The following is a 24568-nucleotide window of genomic DNA, read 5'->3' as shown; positions in this document are numbered from 1 at the left end:
GAGGGCAAGCACAGTATTGCAGGACAATGAGAGTGTAGCGTAGAGTGGAGGCGTGAGCGCAGGACAGCAGTAGCCACCCCCACCCGACCTTCACAACATTCCAGAGTTTCTTGTTATCATGTGGGTGTTGGGCGGCGAGCAACCTCTCGACGCCTCCTTGTGTCAAACACTCAAGCGGAGGCTGCGACGCGTCCCCCGAGGGTTAACATTTAATGTAGTTACCCATATCCTGCTTAGGGGTTCAAAGAAAATGGGAACATTATTATTGTTATTATTTGATCTGTCTACTATGCTTCTACGTCTGCCAGAGGTTGTATGCCGCTAGTGCCTACACCAACAACTGGCAGGTAGACATGTAGCGAGGTGGTAGGTGTGGTGGTAGATATGTTTGATGGTAGTGTGGCAAATCTCACTTCTTTCAGCGGTATGAGGTTTAAGTCCTGCAGCCTTTCCTCATAACTCATACCTCTCAATTCTAGGACTTGACTTGTGTGACATACCTCTGAACTTTCTCTAACTTTGTGTTGTGTTTGTCCACGTTGGGGCTGCATACTCCAGAATTGGTCTGACATGTATGATGTACAAGGTTCCTTGCACAGATTTTTAAAGGCACTTCTTATGTTGGCCAACCAAGAAGATACCGATGATGATATCCTTTGGATGTGGGCATCAGGAGTGTGATATCAACTCCCAGATCTTTCTACCTAATTTAATTTGTCATTTGGTACCTTGTGTTCGGTATTCTGTTCCCTGAAGCCATTTGTTGAACCATTCCATCACCTTGTCCAGGTTATCTTATAGCTCTGTTTTTATTATATATTTTATACTATATCTGTTTTTTATATCTATATTTTTATATAGTATAGCAGATATATACTATATCTGTTATACTATATCAGTATATTTATTATACTATATCTGTTTTTATTTCTCATAATGTTTGCATCATCAGCAAACACTGAACAAGGGGAATTTGTCTATTCCTTCTGGAAGATTATTTACATATTATCAGGAATAGGAGAGACCCCGATCCCTGCGGGACTCCGCTGGTGACCTCTCTCCACTATGAGATCTTACCCCTCACAATCACTGTCTTCTGTTGCTTAGGTACTCCCTTATCCACTGGAGTACCTTCTCTGTCACTCCCACTTGTCCAACTTCTGCACTAGTCTCTTATAGTTTACTATGTCAAAGGTTTTCTGACATAGTTTTTCCTCCATTGTGCTCAGCTTCAATGCCTTTTTCCTTCACTGTTGTTTTCCTCATGGTGTGGTTATGAAGTAGCATGGGTTGTGCATTTGCTTTGTGTGCTATGTCGTCCCTTTCCTCATACTGAGGTACTCATCCCTGGCTCTCTGGTACCTCCCTCGACTCTGTGGTGTCCTGTCATTCCTGTAGTGTATCCATTACTTTGCACATAATTGCTTTACTTCCTAACATCTTTGATCGCAACATGGGTTCCTCCTTTGTATTTACATGTTTCTCCTTTTGGCCCGGGACAAACTTGCTTACTGCTTCCTGACACTTCTGGGTGATGTAGACTTTCATGTCCTCTACGGTCTTTCTCAGTCTTGTTTTTACCATAGTATTCCTATTAGAAATGCTATAATCTCTTAACAGTTTCCCTTTCGGTATGCCAGCCTTCTGGACCTTTCGTTGAGTAGGTTTCCTATTTCCTATTTCCACCAGACACTCAAATGCCATTATACAGTGGTCACCCATTCCCAGGAGGAATTATATTTGACTTTCTTTACGTTTGACTTGTTCATCGTGAATATCAGGTAGTGTTGCTGGTCGTGATTACCTGTTATTCTTGTGGGGTCCCCTGACATGTTGATTTAGTAAGTTTCTCGTTGCCACTCTTATAAACTTCTTTGTTTTCAGTCTATCTTTCCATGATTGAAGTCTTCCGTGACTAAAGTCGGAATCCATTCCTACAGACGATAGAAGCTGCTCTATTGTAGTAAAATTTGCCATGTTGTTAATTTCTGTCATGCTCCTATCTGGGTCTTTGTCATTTAGTGGAGAGTTACTACTATTACTACTGTCTTTGGTCCTCCCATTATCTATGTGCCCATTATGTTGTTCTGAACCCTTCACAGCCCAGTAGAAGAACTATCTAAAGTATCCAGTCCTTTCTGATCAGCAGCACCACTCATTATTCCCCTGCTTGCTCGTCTTGGCCTACTATATGGTAGTCCTGAGGGGACACTGAGTTATGACACCTGACAATCCATTTTTATGAGTTCAGTACATCTGGGTATTCTCAGCTTGATCTTCCCCAAGTTCACCTGCTTTATTTGTAATACCTCTGGGTATTCTTCACTTGATCTTCCCCAAGTTCACCTGCTTTATTTGTAATACCTCTGGGTATTCTTCACTTGATCTTCCCCAAGTTCACCTGCTTTATTTGTAATACCTCTGGGTATTCTTCGCTTGATCTTCCCCAAGTTCACCTGCTTTATTTGTAATACCTCTGGGTGTTCTCAGCTTGATCTTCCCCAAGTTCACCTGCTTTATTTGTAATACATCTGGGTGTTCTCTGTTTGACTTTTCCTAAGTTCACCTGCTTTATTTGTAATATTTTCTGTATGTGTACTTTCTTTTAATGCTCGCTTTCATCTCTCCACTCTCGCATACACCCCTGGCAGCCACTCCACTCATGTAGGAAGTTGTTCACTGTGCGGGGCTGTTATGATGAGGGTATTGCTTGGATATGCGGTTGATGGGGGCTAAGGATACGGCATTTGGCAGAGGGTGAGATATAGGCATGGAGATGAAATTAAGTTGTCTTAGGGTGTAGAGGGAGTATTTTGGTGAGTCCTGGGGTTGTACTGCAGGTTGGGGTGGGGGGGGCAAAGTGAAGAGGTTCAGTTGTTCTCGCTTAGAACTGCATGATGGTTTAGGGAGTAAGGTTAGCATGAAGGTGTTCGAGGGCATGCATGGAGGGTCACTTTGTGATGGCGGGACAGAAACGTTTGGGCACATTTTATTTTACCTAATGCATCTATTCACCTAGCACTAAATATGTGCCTGGAAGTTAGGCAACTGTTGTGGACTGGGTTCTGGGGGAAGTTTAATAGTCACTCTAATATAACCTCTGCAAATATATCGGGCTTCCTGTCCCCCCATATGGGAAGGCAAACCATATATACAATATTTTTTGTTGGTCTTAAGGCCTATCAACCTTTGGAGGGATTCAACTCTCGGTGTAAGAGTGATTCATTGATGAAGATTAAGCCACCCAAGAGGTGGCACGGGCATGAATAGCCCGTAATCTCGGTGTAAGTATCGCTTTTGTATATATACATTTGTATGACGACTAAAGAACGAAACCAAATAAAGGAGATATAATTACGGGCTATTCATGCCCGTGCCACCTCTTGGGTGGCTTAATCTTCATCAATCAATCAATCAAGGAGATATAAGCCAACTTCCCATGTTTCACTGGGTCTGTGGTTGACACACACATGACTGCCATCACACACCTGACACACATGACTGCCATCACACACCTGACACACATGACTGCCATCACACACCTGACACACATGACTGCCATCACACACCTGACTGCCATCACACACCTGACACACATGACTGCCATCACACACCTGACACACATGACTGCCATCACACACCTGACACACATGACTGCCATCACACACCTGACACACATGACTGCCATCACACGCCTGTACACACATGACTGCCATCACACACCTGACACACATGACTGCCATCACACACCTGACACACATGACTGCCATCACACACCTGTACACATCTACACTCCCAGTAGTACCACCACTGGTAACTTGCCTCTCTCCATACCCGTGTTCACAACAAAAAACTAACCTTGCGTTGAACAATGGTTTCAAAATAATAGGCAAACTATTTCAGCTCAACGACGCGTTACATTTTTCCTTGAGCGGCGCTAATATGGATATGGAGGAGTAAATGTATAAAAGTACTTTATACTCTTGTATAATACAGTACTTTTGGTATAAAGTACTTTATACAAAAGTACTTTTGTATACTTTTTTTTAGTAGTTTATGAAGAACTTTTACAAAAGGACAAAAGTACTTTAGACCATTATCGTGTTTATATTCAGATATACAATACCTTAGTACTTTTTTCAACTATATACCTTACTTCACTGATATAGGCGGGGAATTATAAATTGAATAAAACGTGGGCTAGACTAACTGTAATTGTGTTTTGATTTTGAAATGCTTTAGGTAATCGTTTGGGTGGTTAGAGAAGCATCGTGGTCTGGTAGATTGGTATTTTGGGGCAAGTAGTTGATGTGGTAGGCATTTGTGGTGGTGGTGGTGGGGAAGGAAGCAGGTGTTGTATGGTGTTGTGGTGGTGGGGGAGGAAGCAGGTGTTGCATGGTGTTGTGGTGGTGGGGGAGGAAGCAGGTGTTGCATGGTGTTGTGGTGGTGGGGGAGGAAGCGGGTGTTGCATGGTGTTGTGGTGGTGGGGGAGGAAGCAGGTGTTGCATGGTGTTGTGGTGGTGGGGGAGGAAGCAGGTGTTGCATGATGTTGTGGTGGTGTAGCTAGTAGGTGTTTTGTGGTGTTGTGACAGACAGACCAACAATGTGTGGTGCGGACCGTGGTGTAGCGGAGCCCGGGCACACGCTGCTGCCCACCACCACTTCACAAGGTCACCTGCCCACCGCCGGCACCCTGGCGCCACGTTCCCTGCCTACCCCTCCTCCCCCTCCTCTTTACCCAAGGCCCACCCTCCTCCCCACCCTAGGCTGTGCCCTGCCCACCCCCATGCCAGCTTCCTTCTCCTTGCCCACTCCAGTACACCAGACGCTCATCCTCCTACACCGCCCACGACAGGCAATATTCAGCTCTCTCCTTAGACTTCCTACACGTGCCCAGTACTCGTCCAGTTCGGATCCCCTCAGGCCCACCTCCCCCAAGGCCCACCTGCTCCTAGGCCCACCTGCCCCTAGGCCCACCGTCCCTAAGGCCCACCCGTCCCTAAGGCCCACAGCATCTCATCTTCTGGTGGCCCTATGTTTGTGTGCCTTGGGCGCTTCTGCCACCTTAGTTCGGTCCATCATCTTGGCCACCGCTGCCGCTCGAAGGGAAAAGTTCGTAGGTGGTGCGGATAGATATTCCAGGGGCAGGTGGTGCAAAGGGGGGGGGGATAGAAGTGATGCAACAGGTGATGCAGGTTGACAGGTGAGGCAAGTGATGCAAGTGACAGGTGAGGCAACGGTTAAATGTTGAAGGGGACAGGTGGTGCAGGGGGACAGGTGGTGCAGGGGATAGGTGGTGCAGGGGACAGGTGGTGCAGGGGACAGGTGGTGCAGGGGGACAGGTGGTGACGACCTCGAGGCGGCCGTGGCCCAGTCAAGCGGCCTTGTCAGTTGCATAGTTAGCATACCAGCGGTGTCCTGCCCCCCTCCCCCCTCCTCCTCCCCTCATCCCTCCCACCCCCCCCCCCCGCCCCCCAGTTCCCCTGCCCCTCCCCCTCCCACCCCCCTTCTCACTGATTGCCCTACCTCGAAGAGAAACCCATTGCCCATATCAACAACCGTCCAGTCCTACACACGGATATGGCGCCAGAGTACCAGGACTCATCAATAACAGGAATCGAATACAAATTCACATCAATAACCGACTTTAATAGAGCAACAACCGCTCTAGGCAAGGCGAGGATCTGTAACTTCAGGTCAGAAGCAGAACTTGCGCAACGCCTAGCCACTGGCATCGCCAACGCCCTCCAGTACCACTACATTAAAGAACATGAAGATGCTGAAGCCTACAAGGCGTGCAAAACAAGAGACTACCGAGACATTGACTACCTTATGACCACACAATCCAGGAGCTCTGTGAATCCCTGAACATCAGACTAGGGAGTACCACACTACACCAGTTTACCCAGGGTGTACTACAGTACATCAGGGGTGCGGCTGAGTGCATCTCAGCGTCCTAGACTCTATCTCAGTCTGCTACACTATATTTAATACCTTTATGTACACCTGATTTGAGCCAGGGTGTTGCGAAGTGTAGAGTTCAACAGGGGTGTAGAATACAATTGAAATTTTATACCTTTGGAAAGTTCCAGTGGCATAAAACGACTACCACATTCCTCGACACATCAAAAAGCACTTATAAAGTACTAACCACAAACCTTCATGTGTGTAAGTTGGCCAATACCCCCATAACTTCAAACACATTTGAAAACACAAGAATTTATATAACATTAACTACAAAAATCTTCCCTAGTAAAGTTTATACTCAAGTCTGAGTATACATGAATACCAACGCGTATATATATATATATATATATATATATATATATATATATATATATATATATATATATATATATATATATATATATATATATATGTCGTACCTAGTAGCCAGAACTCACTTCTCAGCCTACTATGCAAGGCCCGATTTGCCTAATAAGCCAAGTTTTCATGAATTAATGTTTTTTCGTCTACCTAACCTACCTAACCTAGCTTTTTTTGGCTACCTAACCTAACCTTACCTATATATATAGGTTAGGTTAGGTTAGGTAGGGTTGGTTAGGTTCGGTCATATATCTACGTTAATTTTAACTCCAAAAAAAAAAAATTGACCTCATACATAGTGAAAAGGGTAGCTTTATCATTTCATAAGAAAAAAATTATAGTAAATAAATTAATTCAGGAAAACTTGGCTTATTAGGCAAATCGGGCCTTGAATAGTAGGCTGAGAAGTGAGTTCTGGCTACTAGGTACGACATATATATATATATATATATATATATATATATATATATATATATATATATATATATATATATATATATATATATATATATATATATATATATCTCGTTCCAGCAGAAGCTGCTGTCAGGTCTCGCTTATATTCAACATTTCACCAACGTGCCTCCAAATGCACTCATCCTCAGTCCTCATTGCTAAACAAAAAAATCATTTTATTAAAGTAAAAAGGTATGGAGTGAAGATGCAGATGGAAACAAAAAGATAATGAAGTAAAGCCCCAGTATCAGGGCTGGCTTAAGCCCTGATACTGGGGGCTTAACCCAGCCAGCTTGCTAGGCAGTACTGGGGGCCTAACCCAGCTAGCTTGCTAGGCAGTACTGGGGGCTTAACCCAGCCAGCTTGCTAGGCAGTACTGGGGGCCTAACCCAGCCAACTTGCTAGGCAGTACTGGGGCTCAACCCAGCCAGCTTGCTAGGTGGAGCAGCCTTGTGGAGGGTGTTTTGGCATAATACCGTCGCCACTATGCAGCCTTGACCAGCCTGGAGGGCGGCGGCGGCGGGCGCATGACGTCGCCATAATCCCACTCCTTATATTACCCCAAAATTGACGAATTCCAGCGTTGCTTTGACATTCCATTTTCAAGGTTCCTTCCATTTTCCAGCTTATGGAAAGGCAAGTCGTGTCCTCGTATCCTACCTTCAACATCCGGAGTCAGTGGACCTGTTTCCGTTCACTACACTTTTCTTCTTTTCTTCTTTTGAAGTTTATTTATCATGGAAGGAGTAGTGGAAAATGGGACAGAGAAATACCAGTGATATTATATATTCATGGCAGGTAATTGTTATAATTCACTGTGGGAATTTATCAGTGGTATAGTGTGATGGTGCGTGGTACAGTGTGATGATGTCTCTCTCTGTCTCTGTCTGTCTCTCTCTGTCTCTGTCTGTCTCTCTCTCTCTCTCTCTCTCTCTCTCTCTCTCTCTCTCTCTCTCTCTCTCTCTCTCTCTCTCTCTCTCTCTCTCTCTCTCTCTCTCTCTCTCTCTCTCCCCCTCTCTCTCTCCCCCCCCAGTACGTGAGTGAGCTGTTTCTGTGTACCCGGGTGTTGTTCTTTCTCTGGGTCCTGGAGTGTGTCTGTGGTGCTGACTCACTCAGCATATCTGCAGTATGCTGACGCAATGCTCGCGCTAACCGTTTTCTTTGGAGCATACTTAGCGTAGCCCACAGGTTCCTGACACACAAACTGCCTGTTCACGTCCGCCCGCGTGTTACTCCCGCCCACTCACTTTGCTGGCCACCCACGCCCACCCCAAGCCGCCCGCCCTCTTCCTCCCTATCGTGCCCCAGTCCCCTCCCTTCTCTCTCTCTCTCTCTCTCTCTCTCTCTCTCTCTCTCTCTCTCTCTCTCTCTCTCTCTCTCTCTCTCTCTCTCTCTCTCTCTCTCTCTCTCTCTCTCTCTCTCTCTCTCTCTCTCTGTCTCTCTCTCTCTGTCTCTCTCTCTCTGTCTCTCTCTCTCTCTCTCTCTCTCTCTCTCTCTCTCTCTCTCTCTCTCTCTCTCTCTCTCTCTCTCTCTCTCTCTCTCTCTCTCTCTCTGTCTCTCTCTCTCTCTCTCTGTCTCTCTCTTTCTCTCTCTCTCTCTCTCTGTCTCTCTCTCTCTCTCTCTCTCTCTCTCTCTCTCTCTCTCTCTCTCTCTCTCTCTCTCTCTCTCTCTCTCTCTCTCTCTCTCTCTCTCTCTCTCTCTCTCTCTCTGTCTCTCTCTGTCTCTCTGTCTCTCTCTCTCTCTCTCTCTCTCTCTCTCTCTCTCTCTCTCTCTCTCTCTCTCTCTCTCTCTCTCTCTCTCTCTCTCTCTCTCTCTCTCTCTCTCTCTCTCTCTCTCTCTCTCTCTCTCTCTCTCTCTCTCTCTCTCTCTCTCTCTCTCTCTCTCTCTCTCTCTCTCTCTCTCTCTGTCTCTCTCTCTCTCTCTCTCTCTCTCTCTCTCTCTCTCTCTCTCTCTCTCTCTCTCTCTCTCTCTCTCTCTCTCTCTCTCTCTCTCTCTCTCTCTCTCTCTCACACACACACACACACACACACACACACACACACACACACACTAAAGGATACCTGGATGTACTAGATGAACATAGCTATATTAGAGTGTACAAAACTGTACTAGTAGTGTACACAACTGTACTAGAATGTACAAAACTGTACTGGAGTGTACAAGTCTGTACTGGAGTGTACAAGTCTATACTAGAGTGTACAAAACTACTAGAGTGTATATAACTACTGGAGTTACCGGGAGTGAGCTTGGAGACATACTTCCGAGTACAAAAGTATGTTCTAGTGTATAGCAGTGTGTGAGGTACAGTCTTACACGGTACCTAGGTAGCATGCCTGAGTACCTGTGCATGAGAGCGAATGAACATGCTTAGGCAGACATGAGCATGTCTAGAAGTGTCTGAAGTCATACACATGGGCCTTAGTGATTATGTACTCACCTAGTTGTGCTTGCGGGGGTTGAGCTTTGTCTCTTTGGTCCCGCCTCTCAACCTACACATTGCTACATGTGTAGCAATGTGTGTGTCTGTTAATATGCGGAGTGATGTATTCATGACCATTCGTACGGCAGTATGTCTGGGCAAATCCACAAGGGCCGTGACGAGGATTCGAACCTGCGTCCTGGAGCATCCCAGACACTTTGTTCATTTGATGCATCACGTTAGTGGGATTTCTGTGTAGTTATGTCTGGGCGTTGGGCGTGCTCAAGCATCGTTGGCTGTTAACAATGAAACAAGAGCTGAAGGTAATTATGACGCATGTGAACAAAGGCGAAGATAAATGAACTTTATTCTTCTGGATATAAGAATATAACATATGAATAAAGAAAATTGCAGAAGGCTTATTGGCCCGTACGAGGCAGCGCCTATTTATATCCATCCAATCTTATTCATATATGGGCCAAATATATCCAGTCATTCATATATGGATCTCCCTGATCTATATGGACCACAGATCAGGGACAAGACTGGACCATGAACGCTGAGGTCAACTAACTGATGATAGCAAAATGTGTTGTATTTTAAATATGTATTTTGTTGTCTGTATTTACTAGATAAAGATTAAACCACCCAAGAGGTGGCACGGGCATGAATAGCCCGTAATGTATTTACTAGAGAGGACCTTGATGTTATACTCAGCCCCGCTCCTGTGCCAGGTAAGTCCACTACGGGCTCACCATAGCCCGTGCTACTTGGAACTTGTTCTAGTAGCTGATGTTATAGATTCAGCTAATCGGAACAAGTTCCAAGTAGCACGTGCTATGGTGAGCCCGTAACTTACCTGGCACAGGAGCGGGGCAAGTAGCACGGGCTATGGTGAGCCCGTAACTTACCTGGCACAGGAGCGGGGCAAGTAGCACGGGCTATGGTGAGTCCGTAGTGGACTTACCTGGCACTGGAGCGGTGGGTAGTAGCTGAATCTATAACATGATATTATAACTGCAGCTAACCATCTTTATGTAGGGACTGAGGAGTACCGGTTCACTAGTTTAGTGGTTATCAGTAATTAAATATTAGCATTAGGGTCAAACAAGTCTGCAGGGCCAGACGAAGTGGTTGGCAGGGTCCTTAAATGATGTAAAGAAGAGTTTAGTAAGCCCTTGTCTTGTGTATTTAATTAAAGTCAAGCAGAGTACCGGAGTCGTGGAGAGTTGCTAATGGAGCTTTTAGGAAGAGAGAGATCATTTGCGATGAATTACCGTCCACTTAGCGAAACGTCTATTGTAGGAAAATACCTTATTAAGTCGACAGCAGCAAGTCTTGCGTTTACATCTTGAAAATATTGAATAATGAAGGATTGTCTAATTTACTCTCATTCTGTTCCAGTATATTTGACAGCGGGAAGGATTGTAACATTTTATATCATGACATTAGACTACTTCACAGGGCTACTGAGTTAGCTAGGCTACTCCACCAGGCTACTGAGTTAGCTAGGCTACTCCACCAGGCTACTGAGTTAGCTAGACTACCCCACCAGGCTACTGAGTTAGCTAGACTACCCCACAAGGCCGTGAGTTAGCTAGACTACCCCACAAGGCCGTGAGTTAGCTAGACTACCCCACAAGGCCGTGAGCTGGCTAGGCTACTCCACCAGGCTAAAGAGTTAGGCTACTTCATTATGTCTACTTGGGAGATGGTATTTTGATTTTCATCTATCGTTGCACATTTATCCTTCGTCAATCCTTACCCCTTGAGTTGTCACAACATCGCAAAAATGATGTACTAAATTGCCCCCATCCTAACCTCTATCCCAGTCCCGTCTTTCCACCCACTTCCCCATCCTTCCATCCCTCCCTCCCCGCACACAAAGGGGACCAGTTTAGTTAGGGGGAAAAAAATGAGTTGAACGAATTCTGAGAATAATCCCACTTATCAACGTATGATCATTCCATTGTAATGGAACAAAGAACCGCTCGTGGCGCTGTGGTTCCATTTTGTGGTTGGTTCTAGTGTGGTTATATGTTCTTCCGTTAGTATTATTTTGGTTAGTGGTGGTGTGGTTGCTGGTGGAGTTTGAATTGTTGTTCATTTCGGTTATTCTTTCAGCTCTGTGTGTAGAGTTGTTCATCTTGATTTTTTGTCTGACATTTGACAGAATTGAAGTTATAATACAAGCTGCTTGGAATGTGGGGGTGGGGGGGGGGGGGGGGGGGGAGGAGTCGGTGTGGGGGCGGTTTTTCCAGTGTTAAACCGTAATGCGAGAAATTTATAGTACATTGTGATCTGGCGAACCGTGACGGACACACGCATGCGCACGCACGCGCGCGCACACACACACACACACACACACACACACACACACACACACACACACACACACACACACACACACACACACACACACACATGGAATGCATTAGGCAGTGATGTGGTGGAGGCTGACTCCATACACAGTTTCAAATGTAGATATGACAGAGCCCAGTAGGCTCAGGAACCTGTACACCAGTTGATTGACAGTTGAGAGGCGGGACCAAAGAGCCAGAGCTCAACCCCCGCAAGCACAACTAGGTGATTACACAAGGGTTACGGCCGAAGGTTGAAGGTGCTCCTATTTGTCCTATTTATATCCACCCAAACGTATTAGTACATATGTATAACCTACGCTTGAAACAATCCAGCAGTCCCACCTCTACCCCGTTACCCGGTAATTTGTTCCGCAAATAAACAACCCGGTTTCCCTGACAAGTATTTTTACCCAGATGTTTCCCATATTAATGTCCATTCTATAGTACAGAGCCCGAAATTGAACTGTTGTCTAAATGAGGCTGTCTAAATAATCATTTCAGATCTCTTATTGCTAACATTTTTTTAAATAAATCTCGGTATCCTATTTATTTCGTACATTTATTCAGTTTTTTTTTTATTTTGCTTAAAATTTCAGGTAATAGTAACTCAACTATTTCTCATTTAGAGTTCGGGTATGGACCTATTTCTAGATTTCGAATTCAGATATAATATTATATATATATATATATATATATATATATATATATATATATATATATATATATATATATATATATATATATATATATAAATATATATATATATATATATATATATATATATATATATATATATATATATATATATATATAATATACTGTATAAGGAGGATTATTTTGCAGCCAGTGACAGACAGAACAAAAGGAACGAAATGCAGCAATGAGAACAGATTTGTTATAAGACAAACGGAAGTATTTTTAAGTGGAATTGTCGCTGGTAAGAATGGTCGCCAGAAGCTGATTGTACAGACCAAAATAATTGTAACTTAAACAATATTCATGATAAATAGCTTGAACACGAAGAGAATACCATAACTGCAACTGTAAATAGGAACTTACATACGTGAGACCAGCGCTGTAGTATGCAGCGCCAATATGGTACCCGCTCCTCGACCGGCACATGAAGATAACCTAAGATAACTAAACTGCAGATCACTAGAGAGAAGAAACCCCGAGGAGATATGATCGCAACATAAAAGATATCCAAGATATAAAAAAGATAAAGGGACAGATCAAACAGAACGAGGATCCACAAACCAGGAGGATCGAATAAGGCATAAAAAGAGGTGAACCCTCGACATGGATTTAAGTACAGATTTGACCAAGCACAAGAGACTATGAAGTAATGACATTGGATGATCGGTGGGAAGAACCGGAACCAAGGAGCTGCAGCTCAATTTCTAGAAGCACAGTTAAGCACACACATGCATGCAAATATATACACACAGACGTCCGCACCAGAGCATACATACACGTATACCAAAGCACACACACACACGTATACCAGATCATACACCTATATACACCAGATCATACATCCGTATACACCAAATCATACACCCGTATACCCCAGAACATACAAGCATGTATACACCAGCGCATACACACATGTATACCCCCTCCCCCTAGCATACCATACACCATAGATGGCGGGTCATGGAATATTAACTATACTTCATACGTTTCTAACAATATTGCCTAACCTTCTCTTGGATCACTATTTTTGTTACCTGTTGCGACACAATCTTCAACATGGGTTAATATTATTATTATTATTATTATTGTTATTGTTAAAAAATGATAATTAATATAATTAAAATGATAGAATCCTGGCAGTGCTACAGATAATTGTACAGAGAAAGGTTATCTCCAATTTCAGAGGTAATTTTAACAAGTCCTTCAAAATAATAATAAATTATAATAATAATTTAAAAATCTGTGTACTTTCCTATTTAATTATTATTTGCACTTTGCACGTGGAATTATTTCGATTGCAATGTATTCATAATACTGTTAATATTAGTTTATTATTGTTAAATAATAGTAGCACTAATTGTTTTATTATGACTTTATTGTCATTATTATTGTTATTAAAGTATAATGATGCACATTATAATAATATAATGTTATTCATGTTATTATTAATTAATAGTAGCAAAATTAGCTAATATTATTTTAACTTTTTATCTATATTTTGATAATATAAATATCAATCAAATAAATACTAAAAATATTATACATTTTGATTGCAATTATGACTTATGAGTTATGATTGTAACTTGCTTAGCTAAATGAATTATGGGGTTCAGTCCCTGAACCCATTATGTGCCTCTGTAACCCTTTCCATACCCACAAGATGGGTATAGGGTGCATAATAAATGAACTAAACTAAACTCAAATTATGACTTATGTTAAATTAAAAATATACGAAAGGTTGTTTTATCAAATAGCTTGCTTGTGCAAGCAATTACTTGAGAGATCCGGTTGGTGGGGGACTAGCAATATGGCGGCATGGAACTCCAAGGTCTCGGTACTGCAACATACATTCAACATTCAACACAATTTACACTCCTTCAGTCTTCCTTTGTGTCGCGAGGTGAAACAAAAAAAAACTAATTCCAAATCCGTGTTATACAATGCACCGCGTAAGGGATGATGACAAGCTTCAGGTGACACTATGAAAATTCCGAAATTTTTGTGGTCAGACATTTGGTATATTGTTGCTGGCTCGGTCCACAAGTCATCAGGCAATGATCTTCCATTTGTGGGGGGAAGGTTTTTAGGTAAAATATCACACACAAGGTTGTTTGCTCGATGTGAGCTTCAAAAAAAATAAGAAGGCATAGCTGGAATTTATGAAATTCAAATGAAAAACGAGTTATGTATATGTGAACCGTTTGTGCAGCGCAGGTGTAACTAGGAGTCATCAGTTATATTTGTGTTTTCTCTGGGTCACATTAGGCCATAAAAGCACCGTAGATTCAATTGTGTAGTATACGATACATGCCCAAAAGTGAGCAAGGACAGGACGATGGGGGTCTATATATAGAGTATGGGGCGCCGAGGGGTATGGGTGAAGACATCTTGCCTGGATGCGGCGCGGCCCGGGTGCAGTTGTGACGTCAGAGCGCGGGAATGAGGAAGCCGGCGCTCAAGGCCGCCGCCCCGCAAGACATGGCGGGATATACCCGTTTTTTATATCACCTCACAGAGAAAGCAAGATATTTTCCTGCACAGATAATGTTTACGTATTTACATTGGTCGAACTAAATTTTTGCAGTTGTCCCCAGTAAAGTGGGTGGCCAAGCTCTCGCCACCAGACATATACCCTTGTAGCACTGACATCTTTGGTATGCGAGCTTGACTGATCTGGCAACAATTGTCATACAATAGTATTTGTTTACGTTCTTTGTGATCTTCACCCATTCGCAAAATCCCCATTTCCTTCACGTTAGTTATCCCTGGCTAAAGTGAGCACGAGATATACTTTGAACATCGTAAAGAGTTCCTCAATATATGATTTACAGATACGGTAATGCCTAAAAAAAAAAAATGGTCACCCTGACTTTAGCCCTCAAGGCGGCGCAGGTTGGATTTCCCGCGTTGAGGTCGCACAGAAAACGGGCGCCGGTGACCCCCACGTGCTGTTTGGCGCCAAGATGGTGCTTGTGGCACTCGCCGCCTTGACCATACATGGTAACGGTGCCACTTCGGACCTTACTCAGTGCCAATGTGATTCATTCTCTGGATTCCAGACTTGTCCAGGTTAATGAGTCACAGAAGGAGCTAAGGCTTCCTGGAGTGTGTCATCGCTGTCTTGGGGCATCGGGAGAATGAAATAAAGATATCAAGAAAAGTCTAACTGCAAAGAGGCAGAGATAAAGATAAATATTACAAATATGTGAATATATAAAGATGTAATTCCCGTGTCCACCAGTAACTTACCTGTATACCTTGTGTCCACCAGTAACTTACCTGTATACCTGTGTCCAACAGTAACTACCTGTGTCCACCAGTAACTTTACCTGTGTCCACCAGTAACTTTACCTGTGTCCACCAGTAACTTTACCTGTGTTCACCAGTAACTTTACCTGTGTCCACCAGTAACTTTACCTGTGTCCACCAGTAACTTTACCTGTGTCCACCAGTAACTTTACCTGTGTCCACCAGTAACTTTACCTGTGTCCACCAGTAACTTTACCTGTGTCCACCAGTAACTTTACCTGTGTCCACCAGTAACTTTACCAGTGTCCACCAGTAACTTTACCTGTGTCCACCAGTAACTTTACCTGTGTCCACCAGTAACTACCTGTGTCCACCAGTAACTTTACCTGTGTCCACCAGTAACTTTACCTGTGTCCACCAGTAACTTTACCAGTGTCCACCAGTAACTTTACCTGTGTCCACCAGTAACTTTACCTGTGTCCACCAGTAACTTTACCTGTGTCCACCAGTAACTTTACCTGTGTCCACCAGTAACTTTACCTGTGTCCACCAGTAACTTTACCCGTGTCCACCAGTAACTTTACCTGTGTCCACCAGTAACTTTACCCGTGTCCACCAGTAACTTTACCTGTGTCCACCAGTAATTTACCTGTATCCATCTGTAACGTGTATCCACCTTTAAAAAAACTTGCACTAGTTCCTCTCGAACAAATATTATGGGAAAGTAATTTCTTTGGCGCCATTTGAAAAGTTAACGTTCTATCTATCATATCACCACTTCCGTTATATAATAGCTTTCAAATTAATTGAAAACAAAACATTCATGAATTTGGGTAACCAGTTTAAAATATTTAAAATTGTAAGCAATTACAAATGTTAAAGTTTGAATAACTGTGATATGTGTAAAGCCTATTATTCTGTGCATTACTGTGGAAATGTCATAATAGCATGATTATCGGAATTTTCACATTTTTAAGTGATTAAACGATGTGTTCAGACATTAGTGTGGCATATTGATAGAACATACAGAGAACCTTTACTCTCCAAATAATCAATACAGCATCTAAATGATTAGGATCGTGTAAAATCCTTGAAAATGTTCAGTACTCACTGGAAATCAAGCGAGAGATAGATTATAACTTACACATTGGAAAATATTAGTGGGACTAATTCCGGATATACACACTGAAATAATTCCTTACCAAAAAAAAAAAGGAGGCATGCAAGGGCTTCCGGCAGCCTAGTTAGTCTCCCAATCGGGAGACTGGGCCGCGAGAACATGGATCCTTGGAAGGAGTTCCGAGGAATGTCCACCTGTAGCTTATCTGTGTCCACCTGTAGCTTACCTGTGTCCACCTGTAGCTTTCCTGTGTCCACATGTAGCGTACCTGTATCCAACTCTTAGAATTATCCTATTTTATAATTATAATTAATATTGTTATAAGGATTATTATATTTTTATTATTATTATTAAAAGGATTATTATTTTATTATTATTATTATTAGTGAAGGTGAAGAACAGACCTAATACACGTGCAAGTGTATTATTAAACAACAATTCCGGATTGTTCGGATGAATCCAACATCCTTTATCAACGTCACAATGTTCGCTCAAAGTTACTGGTGGTGCAGGTCTTACCCGCTGGGAGAGACAGGGAGGGATGAACGGAGGAGAGTGGGAAGGAGAATGGGACGGAGGGAAGGAGAATGGGACGGAGGGAAGGAGAATGGGACGGAGGGAAGGAGAATGGGACGGAGGGAAGGAGAATGGGACGGAGGGAAGGAGAATGGGACTGAGGGAAGGAGAATGGGAGGAATAGAGGGGCAATGAAAGGAGGGAGAGAGACTGGAAAGGAGGGAGGGGAAAGTGAATGCAAGAGAGGGAGGGAAGGAGGGAGAGAGAGAGAGAGAAAGGAACAGAGACCCGGGCACCCCTCCCCCCTCCCTTGTTATTATTTTAATATTTTCCGGCAATGTTAGTTACATTTTGGGTGTTGGAACCTAGAAACTTCCCTTCACTTATCATTATTAGTCATTTTCTGAAGACCATTCTGTGGCTTAAGCCATATTTACAAGGTTTGAATTGTTGAAAGTGACAGTTTGTTTTGGTCGCTATGTTGCCAACACGCGTTCCATAATTTGTCCGTATTTCGGGTAATCAGAGCATCTAAATTTCGTTGTTCGTGCTAAGGGACCATCTGGTTGTCACTATCGCACCTATTATTTCGTTATTTATTCTTGAGGGAGACGCTAAATGGGGGGAATATGCAAATAGTAACCATTCATCGGTTTGTTTCATATATTATGCATCCCTTACCTATCCTGCAGCCAGTCTTCATCCACAAAGGCTAAATGCTCGTTAATCTAGCCGGCAAACCCCCTGTTTATGAATGAAAAACGGTTTACACATGACTCACAACTGATGACGTTCGAACATTTTTCGAATAGTGATTTGCTGATGACTTATGTTGGAATCGCAACGCTGTAAATTCTTCGCCGTCGTACTTCAAATACAAATAATGGCCAAATGAACCTAAACACCTAACCTATGCCTAAGTATACATAAAACTTTAATATATAATAATACTAGGAGAGGCATCCGGCAGTGCCCGTGGTAGTTTCTCTCTCCCACCACCTCCCCCCCCCCTCATTCAACCCCTCTTCTTTTCCTTTCTCCCCATGTCCCTCTCTTCCTTCCTTTCTCTTCCCCTTCCATCTCCACCCTCTTCCCTCCTTTCTCTTTCCCTTCCATCTCCCCTCCCATTTAAGTGTTGAGAGCCCCGAGGACATAATATTTCATATACACCAACTTCATAAAGAAGTGTTATAGGGGCTGATCTCCTTCCAAGTAAGCACGAGGTCCGACCCTTCCTATGACAGTCCCCGTACACTCACCAGCCACCCTTTAAAGTTTAATGCGACTAGCCACAAGCGTCTGGCCCTCCAACCTTGGACAGAAAAGAAATATCCACTATATACATATATATACAAATATATACAAATAGACATCCACTTTTAGAGATATAGATGAGTTCAAGATCTGGAGCACAGTATCTATGGAGAACAGTTTACATTAATGGTGAGCTAGTTACAGTATTAATTTACTTACATGCACCTCACGCCCAATCACATGGCATTGGTGGAAAGGTTACAATCATGTGCTTGAACTACCTACAGTAAGTAAACTTTGAACATTTACTTAGCTAAGATTATTGGCAGTACATAAGTTTTGAATTAAGTACACATTTCGTGAATAATTGTAATGTAAATATTGATAAATAAATTCATCAATGACCGTACGTGCATGCAAGCCGGCTTCCTTCATCGCCATTCCCCCAGCAACATTCACCTGGATATTCACATGAATAATATCTGTCACTGCATAAAACATGAGGTTTCCAAGTGATATTTGCAGCTATTACGGAGGGGGGGGGGGGTGGAGTTAAGCGCCAAGGATATGCAAGTTTCCAGGATTGTCTGACGTCTGTGGGAGAGGTCAAGCATCGCCGTGGCCATGGTCACGGAGGATCCGAACACCAGATCCGGCTGTCTCCTCAGAATTGTAAACACTTGGACTTTAGGATTTTTATTCTGGTTCAACAGCTGAAACGTTTTCCGGCTCAACAGCTAACTGGTTTTCTAGTTCAACAACTGACTGGTATTCTTGCTCAATAGCTGACTGGTATTCTAGTTTATTAGCTGTCTGATATTATGGTTCAATACCTCTTATCATTTGCAAAATTTGTTGAGCTAAATGTTAGGTTGCAAAAAGTAAGCATGATGCATATTCTTCAATATAAATAAATATAAATAGAATAAATTTTTGTTCAGGAAAAGTACATACATAGTTGTTTTACAAACATAAAGTTGGATTTATATATAGAGCTAGTCCATACTAGCTAGTACATATACTTCAACACACGCACACACACAGGAGACGGGACACCACGAGCGTAGCTCTCATCCTGTAACTACACTTAGGTAATTACACTTAGGTAATTACTAAGTTTGCTAACTGTAGGTAGAAAGTGTTGGCTATTGTAACCTTTCCTCCGCTGCTCACTGGATGGGCGGCAGTGTGCATGATAAACAAATAAAACTTTGAAACTAGTTCACCACAAATGTAAGTTGCTTAACTTACTTGTGGTCGACTCATTGTTCTGCCGGAAACGTTATGCGGGTTCACGGCTTTGCTAGACTGTAAGAACACCAATGTTATGTGTTCTCACTAACCCAATGCACTTCTTGTATATAGATAAACTATTAAAAATAAGAAAACTTGTGGTCGTTTTCGACCCATTGTGGACATGTATAGAACTAACTTATCAACACTGTAACTTGCTGAGGCAAAGGATTTTTTTTTGCGGTTCAATTCCTGAGCCTATTATGTGCCTCTGTATCCTGTATCCACTACAGTATCGCTAACAGGATGGGTATGTAGTCCACTACCACTCACAGGATGGGTATGTGGTCCACTACCACTCACAGGATGGGTATGTGGCCCACTACCACTCACAGGATGGGTATGTGGCCCACTACCACTCACAGGATGGGTATGTGGTCCACTACCACTCACAGGATGGGTATGTGGTCTACTACCACTCACAGGATGGGTATGTGGTCCACTACCACTCACAGGATGGGTATGTGGTCCACTACCACTCACAGGATGGGTATGTGGTCCACTACCACTCACAGGATGGGTATGTGGTCCACTACCACTCAGGATGGGTATGTGGTCTACTACCACTCACAGGATGGGTATGTGGTCTACTACCACTCACAGGATGGGTATGTGGTCCACTACCACTCACAGGATGGGTATGTGGTCCACTACCACTCACAGGATGGGTATGTTGTCTACTACCACTCACAGGATGGGTATGTGGTCCACTACCACTCACAGGATAGGTATGTAGTCCACTACCACTCACAGGATGGGTATGTGGTCCACTACCACTCACAGGATGGGTATGTGGTCCACTACCACTCAGGATGGGTATGTGGTCTACTACCACTCACAGGATGGGTATGTGGTCCACTACCACTCACAGGATAGGTATGAGGTCCACTACCACTCACAGGATGGGTATGTGGTCTACTACCACTCACAGGATGGGTATGTGGTCCACTACCACTCACAGGATGGGTATGTAGTCCACTACCACTCACAGGATGGGTATGTGGTCCACTACCACTCACAGGATAGGTATGAGGTCCACTACCACTCACAGGATGGGTATGTGGTGTACTACCACTCACAGGATGGGTATGTGGTCTACTACCACTCACAGGATGGGTATGTGGTCCACTACCACTCACAGGATGGGTATGTAGTCCACTACCACTCACAGGATGGGTATGTGGTCTACTACCACTCACAGGATGGGTATGTGGTCTACTACCACTCACAGGATGGGTATGAGATGCATAATAAACTAAAACGTCACTCTCTCCCCATCTCTGGCACTCAAGGGCTCCCATACCTTCGCTACTGTATACTTACACATGGATCTACCAGATAGCTGAGTAGACTCACTCCCAGCCACAACTTCAATCTCCAGTCATTCCCATGTGTCGACACCCATACCAATGTGTTCAGATTCTATATCGCCCCCAATACGGCTTCACATTAAAAAAAAACGCCAACCATTCCTCAAAGCCAACCACTTGGGCTAGACGATAGAGCGACGGTCTGACTTCATGCAGGTCGGCGTTCAATCCCCAAATGTTGTTGGACACCATTCCTTTCCCCTGACCCATCCCAAATCCTTATTCTGACCCTTTCCAAGTGTTATATAGTCGTAATGGCCTAACGCTTTCCCCCTGATAGTTCCCTTCCTCAAACCATGATGGGTCATTATATTCCTCCAAAACTTTTTCCACCCCCTCTACGGGATAAATATGGGATGTTCTACGGGATAAATATGGGATGTATAATAAATTAGCAAAATACAATACCATGACGACATCAGACCGTTCACTTCGTCCAAATGACGACCATACCAAACCAAATCATTCATACAGTCCTTCCGCTTACGCCATGCACAGGAATATTTGAGTTCCCCAAATGTTGTCTAATATAGAAAACAACATCATGCACACAGCCCTTAATCTAGTTAAGTTAATTTATTACCCCGCTCGTAATCGTATCCTATGAGTGGTATATAGAGGCAAAGGTCAGGCACAAAGGTTAGGTGAGTACAGTAATGGGTTTTGAAACTGACCCCAATGTTGTATATGGTAAGCAATTTACACTTACGGTGTACTAGTTACAGGTTTTATTGTCGCAAATTTTGTCTAAAATTTGTATAATGTCACCAGTATAATGATCTAATTATTTTACTACAGCTATATTCTTTGCAGCACAAGCCTACATGGTCGCTACATCAGCAAGTAAGAGTGTTGCAGGAAGCATAAACTCTGAGACAGCGTGTGCACTATCTTTAATAGACAACCTTGGAATATCACAAGCAAATGACGCCATCACAACAATTATCACTACCCAGTGCCCGTGGAATAGTGAGACAGCAGCAACAACGTCAGTCTTTGACCCAGCGTGACGCCCGAGGCCTCACACTGCTCACTATACACCTCTTGCAGTCATCTTGAGTACATTACCCTCATGCAAACGGCGTGCATCGTTAAAAGAATCCTGCAGTGTTTATTTAGGTAAGTAATTATGTGGTTATTGACCCCTGGCATGTATTGAATTTTGAATTGAACTATCAGGGGAAGGCGCCAAGCCATTATGACTATATAGCACTTGGAAGGGATCAGAATAAGGACTAGGGATGGGACGGGGGGAAGGAATGGTGCCCCAAGTCCTCAACCACTTGGACGGTCGGGGATTGAACGCCGATCTGCACGGAGCGAGACTGTTGCTCTACCGTCCAGCCCTCAGGCATGTAAAGTCAGACGGTTACCTGTATTTTGTTTACAGGTGGGCACTTGACTGGATGTTATCGAAATGTAGTACATTAACCGGCTATATATTATGTAGTTCAAATGTGAATTGTGAACATGGGAAGTTTTTTTTTAATAAACATAATTATTAAGTAAATGTATCAAGAAAAAAATTAAGACTTATATGAAGGATAATAAACTAAATTAACGGTAGTAACTGAACGTAACATATAAAGTAAACCCAAGTAAAGCATAATGGAACAGTGCCTACAGCGATCGGGGTATTCTCATCGACGCATCTTAGCCCAGACCGCCATATGGTATAAATTAAACACACTGGGACTCCACTGAATCCCACTATTGAAGTAAACAGGAGTAACTGACCGTAATGAACTCTGTACATTATACAGACTAAATTAAAGTGCAACTGTGTATGCACGATGAAGGGGGGGGGGGGTGCCGGCGTGAGTTGTGTTAAGCTCTATAGTGTGACGATTAATAATAATAAACAGCTTTTCTATGATCCTGTAATACTTCACATTTAAATTATTTTAGGTACTAACAAAAGATCTTCTTACACTGTATAACAATTTATTGAAAATACATAGATTTTGCAATGCAAAAATTTGTAACAGGTTGTCATTTTATGTTTCAGATTTAGCTACTCAGAACGAAGTGTCTATGTAGCACGGGCTATGGTGAGCCCGTAAGTGATGTGCAGGTTAGATGGAGCTATTAATATAAAAATCTCCGGTGAAGTCAGATTAAAACTTGTTGTGCTCTATGTATTTTTTTTTGTGCTATCGCCCACAGTCTTGCATCATAAACTATCTGCCTCTGACGGCAAGATAATTTATCGAGGTCCTCCAACTGCTGCCCTTCTCTAGGACGCAATCCGCAACAAATTCCTAACTCAGGCGTATTGATTAAATCACTGCTAATCACCCCCCTAACGCCAAAAAAATAAAATTCAAATGTTTATTCGGGTAAAAGCACATACATGGAAGATGTATGGCTATGGGACTCCTTGCCTTCTCAGACTCTGTATAAAATGAATAATACAAAGTGTGACTTTTATGGGTGCAACAGTTCGCATTTTCTTTATATCCATCCATAGTAATAACAGGTGCTATCATTTCTAGATGAAAGGTTGCAGTTTTGGTGGGAGTGTTAAGAGGCACATGTATACAGAGCTCGCGTTCATAAATTGAACTCTAATATTGATTTAATTAAGTTACATCATTGACGAACTTGTTGCTGAGTTTATATAGACTGTTAATGTACAGATGTTAGAGTTTTAAATAATTTAACATATAAATTAAAAGCCCCATATATACCCAATTCGTGTATTGTGGTAAAATTGTGGAAGGGTCCAGGTAGTACAGTTGGGTTCGTTTTCGACAATCAAGAATTCCGGATTCGAATCCCGGCCGGGACAGAAATGGTTGGGCGCATTTCCTATCACCTAATTCATCTGTTCACTTAGCAGTAAGTAGGTACCCAGGAGTTAGTCAGTTTGTTGTGGGGTTGTATCCTGGGCGGGGTCAATAATTCGACCTTGGTGGGGGGGGGGGACCTCTATTTAAGCCTAACATTAAGACATACACTGGCTGTTTATACAATGAATTATTATTAATCCGACCCCTTCAAAGGCACAGAGAATGCCAAAGTTTTAAGTCCTCCCTTATGGTAGCAAAGTACGTTTTCTTTTGTAAGTTGAGAGAAAGCACGAGCTAACCAGTGTTATGTTACTATAGGGGTGTATCTGCTAAATTGTTTAGTACAATTACAATACAATTTTATTTAGGTAAGGTACATACATACAATAAATTTTTACAAGGTATAGTATAATCAATGTAACATAACGCAACGTGACCGCAAAGCTTACACAGTGCATTTACTTTGGAAAACACAACTCACAGAAGTAACATGCTATTTGAACACTATTTCATATTTTCTTTCATGATAGAATTAATGACTAAAAGAAAACGCCAGCAATCTCTCTTTACCCGTCCTCTCAAATAGTACATCGCATTTTAACGTATAAATTCCCTATGGCCTAAAGCAGATGTACTAAAAATGCAGCCCATGCTTCAGTTTAGATAGTACTTATAATAACGATGTGGATCATTGTACCTATATTGATGTAATT

The 24568-nt window shown here is 42.8% G+C and overlaps 1 long non-coding RNA gene across 2 annotated transcripts in view; it reads left to right on the top strand.

Annotated features, from left to right (window-relative positions):
* LOC123772084 (uncharacterized) overlaps positions 1-24568 on the top strand; it is a 71224-nt gene that overhangs the window by 37803 nt on the left and 8853 nt on the right. The window contains exons 2-3 of one of the 2 annotated variants that reach the window (XR_011224034.1): positions 21877-22182; positions 23072-23137. This is a non-coding gene — a long non-coding RNA (uncharacterized lncRNA). The remainder of the gene's footprint in view (positions 1-21876; positions 22183-23071; positions 23138-24568) is intronic. The other variant, XR_006774602.2, reaches the window with a different exon arrangement.

Source organism: Procambarus clarkii, chromosome 69 (assembly GCF_040958095.1).
Source record: "Procambarus clarkii isolate CNS0578487 chromosome 69, FALCON_Pclarkii_2.0, whole genome shotgun sequence".
NCBI classification, from domain to species: Eukaryota; Metazoa; Arthropoda; class Malacostraca; order Decapoda; family Cambaridae; genus Procambarus; species Procambarus clarkii.
Note: the sequence above shows the minus strand (reverse complement) of the source record. Positions and strands in the feature narration are given on the sequence as shown.